Raw genomic sequence first — 19840 nt, forward strand, 5'->3', positions numbered from 1 at the left:
TTCTCCAGCCCTATGATTATCTTCTGAACCCACTCCAACGGCTCCATGTCCTTCTCGTGCTGGGGACTTCAGATCTGGACAGTATTGCAAATGGGGCCTCACAAGGGCAGAGCAGAGGGGGACAATCCCCTCCCTCTCCCTGCCGGCCACCCCTCTTGTGATGCAGCCCAGAATACAGTTGGCCTTCCAGCCCCCATGGATCTTAGAGGCTACTGTAACCAAGCACTGGAAAAGTTGCTCATGATTTTTAAGGCTTTTGGTGGAACGATTAACCTCTTCAGTTTTCTCTCTCGGGCTAGCACTGTCGCACCCTGTTATAACACACAACGAAGGCCATACAATTATCTCCCAGCCACAGCCGCCATACTCCGGTTGGTGCCAGGCAGCGGTCTCTTTCACAGCTCCTGCCACACCTTGCTCCTCTCCACACGGCACTTCGCCGCTTCTCCAGGAGCTTCCTTGCCTCGGGGCAGCTCCACTCCAACAAAGGGCTGTGCCAGCGCGTCCTGTTCACCCCAGAACAACCCCCGGCCGACGGCTCTCCGAGCTGGCAGGGGACAGACAGCCCGGCCTCGAAGCGGTGGCCAGCAGCCGTGGCCCACACCTTCCTACCGAGAGCGCTTTCCCCCAGCCCATCCGCATGCAAATTGCAGCCCCGCACCAGGAAGTAGGCTGAGAACCTCCCAACCAACCGCCTGAAGCGGAGCGAAGTTCCTCCGCCGGCTGCGCCCGTCTCCCGGCCGGCGGGGCAGCAGCGCCGCGCTCCGCAGCTCACGCCCGGCAGCCCCCGGGAACAGTGGAGTTTCCTCGCTGCTTCCCAACTTTCGCACCGGGAAAGTAAGTGCCTCCGCCGCCCAGGGGCCGCTTTGCGGGCGGGAGTGGAAGCTGGAGGAGGCGGGAGGAGGAGGAGAAGGAGGAGGAGGGGGCAGCCGGCCGGCCGGCCGGCCCGAGGAGCTCCTGCCCGGGGTGCTCCATGGGCTCGGGGAGGGCGGAAGGACAGCGGAGCCCGGAGGGTCTTGGGGCAGCTGGGGTCTTAGAAGAACGTTTTGCCTCTTGTCCTGCTTGCTGTGTCAGGCTGCTCGGAGCCGGGTAGCCGGGTGTCTGAAGGCAGAACAGCAGCCTCCGGAGGGGAGGTGGCCCCCGGGCATTCCTCCTCAATTGCTTTTTCCAGGAGGAATAGTTTCTGGAGCGTCGCCCAGCTTAAAGCTGCTTCCTCTTCGCTGTGCGCTCAGACGTACCTTGGCTTAAAAGAAAACGGCATTGTGGTGTTTCTTATGTGGTGTTTCCTGCTGGCTGCTGCCGTGATGATGCTGTGTGCCCAAAGAGTGGTCGCTGGGGGCTTTCTCCTGATTTTGATTTTGGATCAAAATGGAGGGTCAGGTTAGGTCTGTGTAGTTTTGCATTTGGCATTTCTGCTGAAATTGCATCTTCTGCATGTTGGCAGTGAATGCATTCACAAGAACTCGTCCTCCTGCTCCACTGACCTCAGTTGGCGCGAGAAACTGAAGAGATTAATACTTAAAACTTGCTTACCTACATGTGTACTCATCTGTACAGGGGATATCCCATATATCCACATATGGATATGATTTCCCTCCCTATGTATAGGGAGCACGAAGGTTCTTATTCTATTGTTTCACCTTAACCCCCTGATCAGTACCTCATCCCTTGCCCTTCATTCACACCTTTGAAAAAATCTCAGTCTGACCAGTCCCATTTTAGCACAACCTAATGCCAATTGGAAACGACCTGAAAGAGTTTTGTAATCTAGACAGCTTAGTGTTAGTTGCAGATATGAATGGGTGGGTAATTCTGTGCTGATCGTAGTACTACTAAAGACTTATTTTTTTCCTTATTAAAAAAGTATTTGTTGTTGTTGTTGTTGGGAAATGGCTAAGCTACGTTGGTAAAACAGCTCAGTTTTAATAAAGAGAATCACATCATGGGACTTGTTTCAAACCAAGTGCTGAATGCAGAGAAGGCATTGCTTATGTTTTGTGGTAGGACTTCATGTCTTTACAATAGGTACCACCACCAACCCTGGAAGGGTGTGTGAGAAAAATCATAGCTTTCTCTGAAAAAGCAGCAACAGGCTGCAGCAGGAATCACTTTGATGCTGTTAAATAGGTTGTTATAAAGTCTTGGGCAAGGATTAAAAATTAATGAATTCTGTGATCAACAGATTTCTCATTCTGTTTCTCCCTTCCGAGATTTGTGGTGTTTTTCTCTCTCCTTTTCAGCTTTGTGAGCTATAGACTAGCTACAAATAAATTGATTAAATTACATGGAGTTCTATTTTAGTCGTATGCTGTTGACATATTTTTAACCATAATGGTATAGAATGAACTTTCTTGTCAGTACAGTAGTTGTCTGACTTGAAGTTATTCTGCTTTTCTCCTGCAGTTTGTTGAATAAATAAGGTTGAGGTTGTTTACATATATATGTATATACATACATAAGTGTATGTATATATATATATATATAAATACACATTTGTTTCTGTATAAAGGAAAGGCTGAAGCCTTGTAAGTGCCTTTGACCAGCAGAATTGCGCAATGACTTTTACTGACAGTGCAATGAATTACAAAACTTTTACATATGAAGTAAAACCCAATTGCCTTTCAGATGTTTAATATTCTTCACTTTTAATGTTACCCTTTCAAGTGTACTTCCATAAATATGATGTTTTCTCTTGCATGCATTTGGGAATGCATAAGCAGGTCTCTCATGTACTGTTTTCCTCTGTTTTATCTGTGTAATTGAAGTAAGCTCCCTTCCTTGACTTTGTTGGCTCTTGTAAATAGTATCAGGCAGCAGCAGGTATTCTGGGAAGGAATTCTTAAACCACTCAGTGCAGACAGTCCAAGGCCCTAGGAGCTGTGGTGTGGTGACTCACAAGACCAGAGATACAATGGCTGGCCTTCCTTGTATTGCATGTCAGATAGAGGTGCTTGACCTATCTATAGCTATTCAGGAGCACTTAAGAACTGCAGCATTTAATCTGAGATGTGATTCCATTTCCGTCTTGAAAAGGAGACATTTTTCTATCTGTATTTTGCATGTTGTTTGGAATCTTAATGAACATCTCTGAGGTTTTTGAGAGGAAACCTAGTGGCCATGAGCCAATTTTTGTTTTTGTTGATGGGCCGGGAGATCTGAGAAGGGAGCAAGGACTTTCTTCTTCATACATGCGTGTTCTGAGCAAAGGGCAGCTGTGACTTTATTTCTCGTGTTCAGGGAACTGTAGAGCCAATTTTACTCTTGGGGTTCACAGAGTTCTTTGTAAAGGCAGGTCTTTGCAAAACTAGATGAACACAGAAAACAAGCAGATGAGGAACAGCATGAAGGTTTAAAAAAAAAAAAAAAAAAAAAGGTGAAGGGACAGTAAACATGGAGTAGGATTCCTTGCACTCTGCTTGTGGCAGCACATCCATACGCAGAGTTGCATTGATCAACATCAGTGATCCCCAAAGAATGCAAGATGTTGTGTGATAATGCTGGGGATGAGAGGAGAATCCACTGACTGGGAATCCTTGGGGCTGTGTAAGCTTGGTGTGGAGCTGGTGATACTTCCTCATGGAGCAGTGGAGCTGAGTTTATAAATATAAATTGCACAAAATCATGCATATCTGTTAAACAGTCTGTTATTTCATCCTTAGAGCATTTCTGTCTCTATGAGTAGCAGCTTCATTCTTTAGAATAAGCATTGCCTAGTTTTTCTTGCAGGCTATATTCCCACTTCTGTTAGTTACCTGCTGCTTTATTTCTCTCATTTATTTGTGTGATCTCTTTCATATGAATGTAGGAGCGCTTAAGAGAGAAAGACTTCCGAACTTACCAAGCCATGCTGCAGGAAACTGTGTAGATAAGCAATATAAAATTACATTGAAATGAAAATGGCCAACAGCCTGTAGTGAAGCAAACAAGTAGGAGGAGACTGCCCTACTACAAACAGCAACAATACCTTCCCAAAGAAATTAGCTTCTACTAACAGAAAGCAAATACTACGTAACTGTCCATGTTGTGTATATTCCTAGCTTAAATTTAAATGGTAATTGTCCTTCAGGGAAGGATGTAAAGGTTTGTGCTTTCTTATTTATTTTTGTGTGATGCAAATACGTTTCCTGTTGATGTGGTCATCAAATGGTGTAATTTCTGAGGCTGAATCACCCACCGTGGTGTTCAGCATCTTTTCTGAAGATATGGGTTCGTGGTACAAAATGTAAAGGCAGAACTGCATCTTGTGCTAGAAGTATTTGCTCCAAGTACTTAAGAAATACTTGTGTTCATAGCATACCCTGAAGAACTATTCAGTGGGGAGAGTAATTAGTTGTTTTTGTCAGCTGAGCATCAGAAGAGAGAAGATATCCTGACAAACACTTCTGGAGAGAGGAAGAGGACATGTAGGAAAGGTGAAGAGTGTATGAGTAGATCTCATTTCTATGTGGGGAAAAATGAAAAACGAACACTACTCAGGCCAACGTCTCTTTTACTTTAGGAGAGCATCGCCTGTCTGTTTCAAAGTGCTGGCATCTTAAGTATCTACAATTGATTCCTATCTTTGCACAATGTTATGATCAGCTCAAAGTACTGAAAAGATAGATAGTCTGTACAGTGTGACCTTCTTCCTTTATGGTCTATGTTGCATGAGGACGGGCTAGTTCTTCCTGTCTAAATTGTGGTTGATGCGTTGAAGAATGTGTTACTTGAAATGCAAAGGCTTGCTTTTTACTTTATACATTCATTTGACCAAGCCATACGAAGGTCATATAAAAGTTCCTGTAATAGCAAACTGCGAGATGTTAAAACTAAAAAATTAGGTAGCTCACCATATGGATAGTATAGGATACATCTTTTCTTCTGGAATTATAGCTTTTGGAGTTTTCTTTGTTTTAGCAAGTTCAGCTAACAGCAAGTTCCAGGAAGGTCATCACCAAATTCACTGCCTGTTAAGTGGATTTACATCAGCACTAACATTTTGCCTTATTTTATGTTTGCTTCTTTAGTTTGTACAGATAAGTACATAGAGACTGCTTTGTTAGTTTATTTGTTTTCTTTTTGATGGCATTTTATATTCAAGCTGCTTCTTGGGCATAAACTGAAACAAGAAGTTATTACAGAAGTTAGTGCAAAGGTAAGAATATTTGGCTGATAAGCAGATTTGTTCTTTCCATATGTGTCTATACTAGGTTCTTGCAACAATATTAACATTAGAAGTCAATTCCTGTGTTATGCTAATCTAAGTTAGTAGGTCTGACCTGTGACTGAGTTTTACTCTATCTATCTTGATAATGAAAATATTTCCCAGTTTTGTCATTGGAATGGGGAATATTCTAAGTAGTAGTTCATCTATTGCATTTATTGAAATTGCCAGTTCCAGCATCATGAGTCTTTTATTCATTAGATTCAGTGGACGGAAGCTCTTTTTCTCCAGGGCAATTCCATCCCTGCCATGTGTTTTCATGTGATATCTGAACCTCTTCAGTCGGTGCTGACTGCCCTAGTGTGACTATGTTTTAGGTCCAGACAGATGGCAGCTGGAGAACACAATTGAAGTGATGGTCAGTACTGGTGTCAGTGCCACTGAGGAAGTGAAAGTTTTTGGCAAACACACAGGAAGGGGATGGGCAGGAGAAAGAGGAAATCCGATGTTGGATGTTCTGTGTTCAGTTTGTTCAAAAGGTTCTCCAAAAGGCATTTGAACATGTAGTTGTGGGGTAGCAAAGCATGCAAGTGGGATTTAAAGGACATTTTTACATTGCCAAAGGTCTGCTAACCTATACGAAGGCTGAGGAGCAGTGTTACAGCCCTGTAGGGGTATAGAAGAACTTGCCCTTTAAGCAACTCTCCTGCTTGATTGCTAGCGTGGCACTTTGTATTCCTTTCTCTGTCCTGCAAGGTCTCTGTGCTGCTGCCGCTTGCCAGCTGTGCTCACGCTGGCTGAGCGAGATACTAAAGCAGCTATCCTGGTGTCAGTGAAGAAGCACTGTCCCATATTAAGGTGAATGGTAAGCCCGTTTCTCTTGACACTTAGATGACCTGGTCGATTGGCTACAGACAGCAGTGCTGCAACTGGGCCTGACTAGGAGAGCTTACTTCCTTTGAAAATCCCCCTCTTAATTTGCTTGGTAGCAGTTCCCTTCCCTCTACCGCTCACCAGAGTGATAGAAAAGCATTAGAGTCACAATGCTTTGAATGATACTGTTAATAACAATGTGCTGTCCTCCTCCTTTTTTTTCTCCCTTATTTCCTGGAAAAAAGCAGTATTTCAATCTTTTTCCTGCCATAACAGTGCTCTCTTCCTACTGCTGTTTCCTTTTCAATTCCCACATCATTTTATTTCAGCGGTGTCATTCTGTTTCTGTCCTGCTTTGTTTTTGAGACTGTTAGTGGTACAGGTCATTTATTTCATCTCTTGATTTGGATCTCTGTGCAGTAACTTTTTCTTTTTCCCCTGTCACAATATAAACCTCTGTGCCTTGCATAATCTAGTTGTCTTTTGTAATCTACATGTGCTGCCTTATTAGGGAGTAAGTGCCCAGAAATATGTACCTCCAGCCTCTTGCTCTGAAGTCCCAGAGTGTCTGGCTCAGCAGTGCTGATATGGTCTTCACAATGTTTTCAGAAACCTATGCGTCCTTATAGGGCAGCTCTGTTGTTCTATACATGGCCAGGAAGAGTCCTTTATCTAGAATTGGTATTATGTATAGATGCAATTATCTTTAGAGTCAGCTCTTAGTCATGTTTGATTTAAAAGCATTCTTAGCTTTACTTGAACTAGGCTAATTTCCTTCTTAAATGTAACCTGTCTGTGATGCTGTTTCTAGCTCTCTTGGATCAGGTTTTGTTTCTCTTGTATGCAGGAAGATTTTCTGTGCTGTGTATGAAGGCTTTTGCAGCTAGTGTTTACCTCCTCATAAACCCACCTGGTTTCATTGCAGCAGCATGGATTTTTTAACATGCATGCTGACCTGGAAGAAGAAACAAAGGCTTCACACGGAGAGTGTGGTGCTATAGCAACAGCTCAAGCTCTAGGACTTCTGGGCTGTGCTCTGGTGGCAACGTGCCCCAGGTACCCTGTCCCCTTGGATAGTGAAATGAAATGGAGTTAGCATAGAGAGAGTAGTACAAGCTTTGAAAAACCAACTTACGTGGAGCAAGCACCAGCAGGAAAGTGGTTTGTCTGAGGGAGTGGTGAAGTGCAGGAAAAAGGTCCTTCAAGTGAGGTATTTCTGTTTTAGGTGGAACATTTAGGCAAGTCTGGGTGTATTGGATTCATGTGTCAGAAAATAGGATATTCAGCTTTTGAATACCTTTTTTGAATTGGAGATGTGAATATTGCTTTTTTTTTTTTGTAACGGATTTAATTATTTGCAATTTGTCTTTTCCTGATATGATTTCCTTGCTTCATTGGCAAAAATAAAAATATCAAGATGTTTGGTATGGTATGACACAGAAAAGTCATTGCTCCATTGATCAATGACTTGTCATATCCACTGAGAAAATGTGTTTTCCTAGAGTCTGAAGTTCTCTACCCTATTAGTTATTCTTTGCTGTTGATAGTTTTTTCTCCTTTTATCTCTTTGTTTCTCCAAACTTCCCTCTTCACTTATTTCCCAGTATCAACCTCATTTCTGACCTCCAGGGATTTCCCCTTCACCTTTTCTCATACGATTTGTATAGCCCTGAGAACTTCCTGTGCATTCCCACAATATTAAAGTGTCTTCATTGCACGGGTCTTACTTCTATGATATTCAAATGTAAGTTCATTGTGGAGTCATTACAGTTTTCCTGAGCAAGTCTTAGATAATTGTGAACAAATACTGATTTATTCCTAGTTCTTGCTTGGAAAGTTAGCTGAATGCTGAAGACATTGCAGCTGCAAAAGCTGTATATAAACAATGGAGCTTTTGCACTGCCTGTGGTTTTTGCTCACTAAGGTATAACCATGCAGCTTGCCTGTGAGCTCTGTATTTCATATCTGAAATTACAAAGGTTATAAATTTTAATGAGCAGCCAGTACAGTTGTAATAAGAGAGCTGTAAAATTGCAATCTGTAGTATGAATGTGAAAACAGTTCCTCTTAGGGACCTCTCATTTACCACAAGTCTAAATCTGCTAAAATTATCATCTGTTTTTGTGCTCTTTAAGGTCTGCGTCCTGCACTTGGTTTAAAAAGTCCTGGCCTGAGCTTCTCTGAGATGTCAATTACAGGATCAGAGCATGATTCAGTGGAAGTGGCTCTGGTCATAACTGATAGGTTGGCAGATGCCAACTATCAACTACTAGGCTTCTGAGCATTAAGCAGGGCTAGGAACAACAGAAAACGTTAAATGCTATACAGTCAGTCTTGATACTTTGTGAAGGGATCACTGTTGATTTTAGAGAGAGAAAACAAAATGTCCAGGCACAGCCAAAATATTAGCAGTGATCAAAGTATTAAAGAATTTGTGAAAATGAAAGAAATGGAAATGTTAAGCAAATGCTGCGTGATTCTTCAAGTCTGAATAAAACGAAAGTTGTCCTCGCTTAGAACTTAGTGCTTAGTGTAGCACAACTTATCCCAGATGTAAAAGGATTCAAATCAAGTTAATGTTCTTGCATAGCTGCTGTTACAAGATTTGGAGAATTTTATTTCCCCCCCCCTCCACTTTCTTATTTTTGCTCTTGAGAAAGGTCCCCTGCAAGGATGCACACATTTGCAATCCAAGGTGCGCAGTTATTCCTTAGGATGTTTGAACTAGGGACAGCCAACTTGAGGCATGCCAGTGCTTCACAGTCCTTTCTCAAGAGTTTCCAAATTCCCGTTCTCATTCCTCTCTGAAAGATGGAAGAATGTACAATATTTAATTTTGGTTAACTTTGGAGAAACTACTTATTCGTGCTCATGCGTGCAACAAATGTGAAAAGAATGCTTAGAAACTTGAGTGTTGGTTCTTACTCCGTGTTTGTTCAGTGGCATGTGTTCCTCTTTACTGTCACCTCAGCTTGAGTGCGTTGTTTCACAAGATTTTAGTAAAGTGTACTTCTGCCTTCCTGTGCCAGGCTTTCAGACCTGATCTACATTGCATTCCTTCTGGATTGTTTGGTGCATTTACATCTGCCTGTATCTCTTCACAAAGTCCTGATCTCAATGACGTCAGCTAAAAAAACTCCAGAAATTGCTTACGCTGTAGCTTTTCTAGTTTTATTTTCAATATTTGTAGCAAACTGTTGCTCAGACAATATCCTCTGACACATCCATGTGCACCCCAAACTATGGCATTTGCTTGGAACTGTTCACTGAGGTAGGAAAGTGACCTAGAATGTACGCATTTTAGATTCAGTGCTCCCAGAGGAATAGAATTGACATAGAGTTTAAGTTAAATGGATGAATTATAAATGGACCAGTGCCAGAATGTGGATTATACCTTTGAAGTTAAAGGTTGTTCTGCTAATTACATCAGTGAGAAAAAGGTTGGGTGATTCCTGTCATGAATGCTTACACAGTTAGTGCTAAATGTTCTCCTAGTATTACTGTAAAGTCTGAATAGCACAAGACATCGTTTCTGCTACTGTAATTTACTGACACCGGATTCGACACTAATTTTTATAGAACTATTGCAACTTCCTTTTGCAACTGAAGAAAACTTGCCCAGGGTTTGCAAAGTTCCAAGAGGAACTGCAGTCACGGCGAGAGTGTTAGTACGCATCAGCACAACTGATTTAACCCCAGGTTTTCATCCAAGCTCAGAACTCACTCTTAAAACTAAATTACATATCTCAGTACAGTGTTCTGTTTTTGGGAAGGGTTTCTCTGAGTATATGACACGCCAAGGGCAGTGCAGCTAATGAAATACAAAATAGTCTGCTAGAGAAGTAGATCTTTTTTGCAGCTGAATTATATGTTGGCTTTTAAGGGGGATGAAAAAAATACCTGTTTTGTGAGTTGTGAAAATCAGTGCTTCAGAGAGGCACCCAAGTCACAGTGCGATACTATTGTAATGAGATTGCTATGTTTCAATGGCAAGTTTGTTTGTGAGTATGTGTCAGCATTTGAACATGGAGGTGGTGCCAGATTAAGACCTCTGACCAATGGAGGAGCACAATAAAACCAGCATGATGCAAAGTAATATGGGATGGAAAATGACCAGGCTAGTAGAGAGTTAAGATCCATTGATATAGAAATCACTCATCAGTAATTTAATTGCAACTAACTTAATTAGTGTTGAAAATGAGTTATAAGAGTTCAACTAACTTGATTTATTCCGTAGAGTTAAAGTTACCTGAATTTGGGAGAACAAAAGCTGATACACACTGATGAATCTGCTCCCCTTTCCCTCAGTACGACACACTGAAAGCAGAAGATAAACTCAGAGAAGAAGTGGTATACTTTCTATTAGGCCACCCTCAAAACCTTCACCATGGATTTTTTTGACTGTTTTCAAGGACATATTGTGATAATTCCATTGTCTTTGAGTTCTCTGTTTACAATACGGCAGTAAATTTGTGTTACAGGTACATCTCAAAGCAAGTCATCTTTTCTGCAAAGGACTTTTTACTGCCAACAACATCCTTAACTGATTGAAGGCCATGTTTGTTAGTAACCATCTTCTTCCCTTAGTCATGGCAGCTATTGGTGATTCTCCCTAACCAATACCTTGTTCATATGTTTTTCAAGCATGTTGAGGCTGAGAAATAAGGACTACCTGATTCAGATGGGATGAAGGAAGGCAAATATATCTTCCAATACAGCTTCTGGAGGATGCAGACAGACTGTTTGACGCACTTTACTATATGCTAGAAAGCTGCTCACTTTGTACTGTGTTGTCTTCTGAAACTTGGTGAAACTGGTAGAAGCTCACTAATTTCTCTTTCATGTATTACATAGTAAATGCAGACATTTGGTAGTGCAAAATAGCTCATATAATAGCTCATAACTGGTTGCTCGGTGTAATTTGTGTGGCTACAGCTTTATCTTCAAGTAAATTGACAGGTGTGTTCAAATCAACAGTATCAGAGTAAAACCGCTGTGTGTATGAACAAGGCGTTCTGGACTGATGTAGAAATGTTTGTTGTACACCTCAAACTACACGTGTGGGAGGCAAAGTGTAGATAGGTGAGGGAAGAGAGAGCAAGGAGGTGGGTGAGTAGTTCTGGTGTGAAGGATAGGATGTAGGTTTGTAAATTGGCAAGACTGGCAACAGTGACAGAGAGCTGCAGAGTTGTCAAGTGTGCTGCAACTGTTCAAAAAGTGTTCTTTAAATAAATTAGTAAAAGTTTGTCCTCTGTCCTTCAGTTTTCTGTCTTTGTATCCATGGATTTCTATGCTGTCGTGTAGAGGCTACCCCTGGACTTTGTCCCAGAACCTTATCATTTTTGTGGGTGGTGTCCCATTTTCCTGTACCAAGGTGATTCTACCAGTCATTTACAATGGAGAGGAGAAGGATCCTACTGCTATTTGTAATCACTGACATCTGTAAAGCTCGGGGCAAATACTGGACTACTGAACCTGTGGCACATTCACATTATCGGCCAAAGCGGTGAATTTAAAGATGCACAAAATGTATGTGAATTATAGATATACTCAGACTGCGATGTGGACGTGATCTTTTGAGTTTGCTCAAAGGAGTGTAACGCTTCCGAATACTTAGGAAAATTTTTGATTCTCCTTGGTATAGTGGTTTGGCCAAATTTTCATTTGGAAATGGAGGTTTGCTTACACGACGTTGCTGTTTCTCATTAGTAGAAGTTCTTTACTAGTGAAGAAAATGATATTTTTATGTATAGTTTGCTCAACACTTAAGTTTGTAAAGTACTTGGGAACCTTCCCTTTAAGATGGTTAACATTTTGGCACGCTTCTTTCCCTGTTCTATTTCATATGATCCTTTTGGATAATTTGATGAAAGTATTTATTCTGTTATGACAAATTAAGATGTTATTTGACCTTTTCCCCTATCTTCAAAAGGTAAATATAGTGGAAGAGAAGTTGAGGAAATGGGAGATGTGGTTGCCTGAGGGCTGGCAAAATGAATTAATTCACTGTTGATTATGATTCAAAAGTCTCGAGGATGCAGTTGAGGCAAATGACCGTAATAAAATGAAGCAAGTGTTGTAAGGTCAGAAACCAGATGTTAGTTTAATATAAGACTCAATTTAAAATCAGTGCCAAAGGTACTGACTACATGAATCTGGAACGTTTTCGTAATACATGAAGTCTATTATGCAATGTTAACAAAATTACAGTCTAGTGTGGATTAACTTTCTTGTGCTTCGGTATTTTTATTCAATTGAATAAACAAGGAAAAGAAACGGTAGTTTGTACATCGTATTCAAAGTGGTGTTTGACTTCAGAATTTTATTCTTATCCTTTTACAAGTGTAGTAACACTGTTGTGCTACCACGATGGCATTAGATATTTTTAGTGTTTCTTCTTGAGTTCTCTTATTTCTTTATTTTTAACTGTGGGCAAATTTATTACATGAAACCAAGAAATTTAGGAGAAAGCTATGGTGGATTCATAAAAAAGAGAGAACACTTCTTTCTTGCTCATTGCTTGGTCCCCTCCCCATCTGCTATCTGTGCTAGAGCTACCGCTCTCATGTCATCAGTTATAACGGTTATCAGCATATTTGTTACCCTGTTATTCATAAGTTCCCGTAAAGATCAAGGAAGCTGAGCACTGAATAAAGTTATCTTAACCCTGGAATTTAGAGGCTAAACAACAGAAGATTGGACTTTGGATTAGTATCAGTTGAATATAGGAAACTCTTTACGTGAACTGATACAGTTAGTTTTGCCAAAGTACTCTATAAATGCTATTGCAGTGGTTGTGGAGGGAAGTGCAAACTTTGTCTGACCACACATAATTTCTATTTAGCCATATTTGACTATTTAATTCTTGGAAGTTTGAGGTGTGGTAACTTAACCTCTCCTGCTTTCTGTTTGTTAAAGCAGTGTCTTAGTTAATATTAGGCACTGCATAGCTAGAATGCTGTATTTTTAAGTTAAAAATAAATTAAATTAAAAAAATAAAGAAAGGGGGAGGGATATAGAAGAAAAGGTTTCTCCTCTGTGTGCAACAAAACACATCAGTACAGCAACTGCAGGTATTTTATCACACCAGAGGTTTCCTGTTCTTATATCGGCTCTCTGGGGGATTGTTTTCTGTTTGGTCTGACACACAGTACACTTTCACTGTAGTCAAATAGCAGCATGTTTACTTCTTTTCCCCATTCTAACTTGAAATTTGATTTAAAAGCATCTTTAAGAAGCTGACTTAAATTAGAAACGTTATGTAGTCCTTCAGCTGATTTCAATATACAAACCAATATGGGAAAAAAAAAAAAAAAAACAATGCCAAAGGGTGGAACAGTGGGTGTCAGAAATGTAATGAGTTCAATAAAGTATTTTGTCAGCCCAGATTGGTGTGGTCAGAATGAGATATTTGTGTACTCATGTTGGGAATTGGGTTCTGAAGGGGAGGAGCAGAAATACTGGTGTGGGACCGAAAAAACAAATATTGCAGAAGTAAACGTGATGAATCTGGAACTGTAACAGGAGTGCAAATGTTGGAAAAAATTAAGGTGATAGAGTGATACTTGATACTGAGAAAGGAAAATGATAAAAAATAAAAATAAAAACGAGATAACATGGACAAAGTCGAGTTTTCTTGCTCATAATGGCTTAGGAAGGAATTGTGAAAGACGATGAATAGGATTGTGGTGCCTGTCTGCTGCACTTCCCCAAACTCCTGTCTAGCTACGCGTTCCTGTTGCACTGAGACTTTTTTTTTTAATATTTTCATTAGCAATAGAAAAAGTAGTAGAACAACTGAGATACTAGGAAGCATTAGAAACACACGGGCAGTTGAGAATACTGTGCAGAAAGAACAGTCTGGCAAAATAACATGGAGAAATTTAATAGCAGGGTGCAAAGAATGCTACTGGAGATATGAAAGTCTGCTCTCATGAGAGTTTGTCATTATGAAAAATGAGACAATGGATCAGTTCTAACTGATCACAAGATGATTACAAAAGGCCAGTGTGATGAAAGTTTGAAAACAGTAAATTCACTGGGGAACCTATTTCTACCTTTGGAAGAAACAGAAGTGCTGTTTGTTGCAAGGCATTGCTGAAAGTCATCACGTGATCAGCTCCTACACTTAGGAGGGATGAGTTCAAGCGGATGCAGAGATGAGGTTATGGGCTCCTGGATGGCTGGTGGAAATAGAAAAGACTGAGAAGGCTTGGTCCTTAAAACCTAGAGAAGAGAGTGAGATGCCACTTCTTCCTGATTACTTGAGAAGGTGAAGAGCCAGTTAGGCTCAAAGCTGTTATTGGCCCCAAAGAGTGTTTAAGACTGGGAGTTGTGAGATGGCCTCAAAGCCAAGTGTGGTGTGGATCTGAAACCTTTCACATTTTGTTCTTCCCCACCACCGTGCAGTAACCTCTGTATAAACAGAGCTTTATAACCTTGTTTCAAAGCTCATATAATGCAATTGTACTGCCTTTTCCAGAAAGTAATTGTTAGCCCAGTGGTAAAGTAGATAGCTCTAGTGAACTCTTGGAAAGTTTTATGGTTCAGCTTATGTGTTTGAGGATATCTCATAGCCTGCTGCATACAGTCAGTGATATTTGTTCTTTGAAGGTTACCCTGATGGTTAAACAGTTTGTCGTCTTTGCCTCTTTATATATGTGCATGTCAAAATATTATTTTAGCTTTGTCTCACCCTTTCCCAGAAAGAGAAGAAAGAAGTTTAAGGACTCCCTGTTTTTTTTTTTTCTCTTGTTTTTAGAAATGCTGCCATCTGGAATACAGTTTCTTACATTACAGTTACAAGTGGAGTCCTGGGCACATCCGTCATAGTAAACACTGGGTAGATGGAGCTATTCTTGTTCTTTCTTATATTCAGGGCTCACGTCATGATTCGTGTCTCTGTGCCACCTAAGGGACTGATTCAGTTTGAGAGACACGAAGATGATGTAATGTGGTCCAGTAGAAAAATACTGAATTACAAAGAGATTTAAAATACATGAGTTGAGGAGCGACTGAGACGTGCATAACCATTTCAGCGGAAAGGCGAGGGAAGAACAAACTGCTGAAGTTCCCCTAGCTGGTCTCTGCTGCAAAAACAAGATGTAGGAAGTGAAACAGGCCCAAAGATAAAAGCTGACCCAGGATTTCTCTGCTCTGAATAGTCTAATTTAATGAGAATTACCAGGCAGCTGAGACTTACAATAACAAGTCAGCAATGAAGTTTAAGATAAGGTTTAATTCCTTAAACTTGAAGATTGCATTTATTTCTGTATTTTCTAGAATGAGAAACTGAAGCAGTTGAAGAAAGTAAAGAATAAAGTTAGGTGATGGTATTGAGAAAGCAGGTGTTGGTGTCCTTGGACAAGGCTGGCTCACAATTCTTTCTCCTGAGTGGTTTTAGATCCAAGTTTATTTGTTTTTCAGACCCTTAGTGAGTTTGTTTCTTTCCTCAAAACTCTTCTGCCTTGCCCTTGACCTTGAACAGTCTCACAAGCTTTATTATTCAGTAGATGTGATGAGAGCATCACAGTTCTTACCTTCTGACTTTGGAACTTGTGAAATAATAGGAAAAAAAAAAAAAAGGCAGGCATTAATGGCTACACTAAGATAAAATGGAATTAAACTAGAGAAAAACAGAAGGAGGAAAGGATCTAATTTTCCATTTTTTGAAAAACGTGTTTAAAAGACGAAGGAATTTACCCGTCTGTTTTCCAAGCTATTTTAAAGTCCTAGCTTTAAAAATGTTTTTGTATAGTGAAAATAATTGCTTTCAGTTCTTTCACTTGGAATTCTGAAGACAGAAAGCTGTGCTAAAGATCAGAATAATTTGAGGGTCTTCATTTATTTCTTCTCAATGGACCATCTCTATCTTATCTGTACTGCAAAGGCACACTTCTGTATATATGCATAATGGAGTTGGTGGTGAAAAGTTTAATGCTGATGAACCTTATAATTGAATACAAATTCACTTTCTTTATGTGTCAGTTTAAGCACATATGTATATAAGTGCTAAAAGCTGAAGCTACCCACAGAAATGATGTTTACATTCTTGATTGCTGTTCTTTGGATAAACAAATATTTATTGAATAAAATTGAATTATGCATATACCCACCATCACAGTTGAAGTTCTTGAAAAAATACTTTACTATTGGAAGAAATAAAACCAAGCCAACGAAGTGTCTATTTTAGTTGCTTTCTAAAAATTATTGTCATAGGTAAAGATTAATATAAAACTGCTCTAAAGAATTGAAAAATCTGTGAAGATTTGAGAATCGCTTACATTAATACATGACTTAACTCCAGAAAGGTCCAGATGTATCAGGGTGATTTTTCAGGAAAGGGTTTCCAGTTTGCACTGTAAATACTGTGTGATGGCAATAGTTGCAACCGTGAGCAAAGAGAAAAGTAAGATCAGCTTTTAAGCAATGGGGGGAAATAAAACCTCAAATGCTAACAGTGGCAGATGGACAGACAGTGATCACACAGTCCCTGACTGCTGGAAGCAGCAAAAGGCTGATAGTGCAACAGCACTTCTAGGATAGAGAGCAGCTTTTGACCTTCAAGTATTGTGCTGCTTTCTGATACTCCGGAAATCTGCTTTGAAATTAAGACCCACGTGCTGCCATAGCAAGATGAAACAGAAGATAACAAGGGATTCAGTGGGAAAATTTAAAGCAAATGTCTCTGTAGACATCAAAACAACAGTGAGGAGGCTCTGTGTGGACAGCAAAGTGCATCAAAAGCGTGGATGAATAGTGATACTTTCTGTACTGAACAACTTTTGGGTGGAAAATGCCTGAGTGGGGACTGACAGTATTTCCTCTGGTGTCTATATTATTTTTATCTCTGAAGAACAATAATGTAGTGTCGTATGTAATTATACTGTGCTCCTGCATTGTTTTTTGTTTTGGTTTGGTTTGGTTTTTTTGCTTTTCTTTTATATCTTCTCAAAACACTTCCTTGATACTCATTGTGATACAGGAAGGGAGAGCTATGCAAATAAACACTTGATACTAAGTAAAATATTTTATTTATGCATGAATTAACTTTCCCCCTTCAGATTTTCCTTATGAGTACTGTGTAGACTACAAAAGAAGCTCTCTGCATACACTTCTTACATTTCAAATCTATTCTGTTGAATGGGTAATATGCTAGGACTTAAAGTTCGTTATTAACTCTGGTAATTATATAACATATTATTTTGAAATCCATTATTTAATGTGCTTTGATTGAAGCTCTCCTTTCAGTGCCTGCTATTTATACTAGCTCTACAAATTTTTATGTAAACACCACTCTCAAAACCTTGGGAAGGAACTTTAGATTTCAATATAATGCTGTGGGTTATAAAACTGACAATGCAGGTGAAATGTACTGAGTATAAACCCTTCAGTGCACATGCTACACTCAGTCACTGAGCAGAGGCTTTTGAAAACAAAAGTACTGGAGGGAAGGGGACAGTAACTCCCCATTGAAGCATGTACTGTCTTCAGTACCAGCTTGGGACTATTTGGTAATTGGAGCTCAACTCCAATTTCCATAGAATCGTAGAATGGCCTGGCTTGAAAAAGACCACAATGATCCTTGAGTTTCAACCCCTCTGCTATGTGCAGGGTCACCAATCACCAGACCAGGCTACCCAGAGCCACATCCAGCCTGGCCTTGAATGCCTCCAGGAATAGGGCATCCACAACCTCCTTGGGTAACCTGTTCAAATGTGACACCACCCTCTGTGTGAAAAACTTCCTCCTAATGTAGATGTAGCTATATTCACTGAGGGCTAGGAGTTTTCATCTCTCAGGGGAAAAAAGGAGTTCTTTGTGATGAGGTGCAGGATCTTCTTTTTGGTGCCGTCACACAAACTGTTTCACACACTGTATTTGTGCAGTTTTACATGACGTTGAGTATACTGCTGTAGGATTAGATAGCACCTGCACATTGATATTACTGTTCCATTGTTATTGTCACGAACAAATGTTAACCTTGAGCTTGCAGCAGGACACCACAATAGGCTCACTACTCATGTGCTTTAAGCCGCCAAAAAAGAAAATCCAACAACAACAACAACAAAAACACCTTAGTAAAAATGCTTTTCTGTGACTTTACATTGGCACTGGGTGAACTGCAGTCTCCCAAGATATCTTCAGGTTTCTTACAGCAATAGACAGAGGAGTTTGGATCAAATTATCTTATGTCCTCAACTTCAGCAGTTTGTTCTGTAGAAGCAGAAATACTCAAGAGCAAAAAGGTTAGCGCTTAGGTGGCTAAATACCCGATCTTGCAGATACAGCAAGTAATTAAACACTGGGCTTCCAGTAGTCTAGTGTGAACTTGCAAACAGCAACTTGCTTACGGGTGTACAAAATTTCCCTGTAGACCATTTTACAATAGAACAAGAATCATTCATACATTCACAATTATTAAAAATAAAAATCCTCTTCTTTATTTCCCCCCCTCCAAAGCAACTAGCACATAACCCAAGCAGAAGTGAACATTTGGAAAATCTTCCGGTGAACTTTGTCACAAACTAATATTAGGCATTACAGATGTATGCCTCTAAGGGAAGATCCTGGCTGACGGTGCCTCCGAGTGTCTTTGTGCAGGAGTGGGACATGGAAATGTTGGCGCACAAGATGGAGAACCTCTTCTTCAGAGAGATGGAGGTGAAAGATGTAGTGTAGGGTGCTACAATCTAGCTTCTCCAGCTGTGTTTTATTCACAGCTGGCTTACTTGAGCCCTCCATGAGCTCTTATTTTGTTTTACACTGTTCTTCAAAGAACTGGCTTTAAAGATTAATTAGGGCAGGGGGAGTGAGAATATGTGCCTGCAAGAGAAAATATGACTGTGAACCTAGCATTAGAGCACTGACCTGAAAGGAGGGAGAGAGGAAGGAAGAAGAGGTTTGAAAAGCCTTCCTAGTGGATTCTTTCAAGAGTAAGTAAAATTGCTATCCTCCGAGGGAGGAATATAGAGATAACGTTGTATATGTGTTTGCTGAAGTGCTCTGTAATTATATCATGGGATTAGCAGTCAGGTTCCAGCCACGCAGATGCTAGCAGCTGTATCGCATCTGACTGAGCATGGATACACATTCTGTGGGAAGGATTATCCTTCTTATTTGTGTTGGAGAAGAAATACTTGTGGTGGTTTGTCATCACTGATACACCTACTGTCTGTTTTAAACTGTTGTAACAGGCTTATCTGGACAAGGAGATTCATTGCTGAAGGTCACAGTAGCAGCGTATCTGCCCTGGAGCTGGGACTGCACAGATCATCAGCCTGGTGTGAGACAGGGATTTGAATCCAGCTGAGCTCCCTGCTAGATTGGCAGATGCAAAATAAAGTGGGGAGATACAGGCATGGCTAACTGCGGCTGCAGTTCTCGTCATTCAGAGTGGATTATTTCTTTGTTTCCTGAAGATCTGCTACACTAAAGCCTCTGCAGTATTTCTTACAGCTTAAGAGCAGCCTTCTCTAAAACACCAAAACGGGTTTTCGCTACAGTAATTATATTTGCACTTCTATTTATTTTGAAGCTCACAGAATAATCAGAAAGATGGAGAAGGGTGGTTGAGGAGAAAAGATGATAAATCAGAAAATGTTGAAATGGGAAATAAATATTTTGACATATTTACTTCATTTGTGGATTGAGACAATAAATCATTCTTTTTTTCCTTTGCTTCAGAAAAAATCTTATAGTATGTGTTCCTAACATTAAGTTGTTCTTCCAATGAACTACTGTATATGAAAAGGAAGTAAATGTTTGCTACATAAACCAGATGACTCTATGGGAAACTGCTTGGTTTATGGCATAATGTTTTGT

General features: G+C 40.3%; 1 protein-coding gene across 2 annotated transcripts in view; it reads left to right on the plus strand.

Moving 5' to 3' along the window:
• The first annotated feature begins 432 nt into the window (after positions 1 to 432).
• The window catches only part of LYN (LYN proto-oncogene, Src family tyrosine kinase), a 46563-nt gene continuing 27155 nt past the window's right edge, over positions 433 to 19840 (plus strand). Inside the window, exon 1 of one of the 2 annotated variants that reach the window (XM_085221136.1) lies at positions 433 to 837. The gene's annotated coding sequence lies outside the window, so the exon portion shown is untranslated. The remainder of the gene's footprint in view (positions 838 to 19840) is intronic. The other variant, XM_010708948.4, reaches the window with a different exon arrangement.

This window comes from Meleagris gallopavo, chromosome 3, assembly GCF_905368555.1.
Source record: "Meleagris gallopavo chromosome 3, MGAL_WU_HG_1.1, whole genome shotgun sequence".
Lineage (NCBI taxonomy): Eukaryota > Metazoa > Chordata > Aves > Galliformes > Phasianidae > Meleagris > Meleagris gallopavo.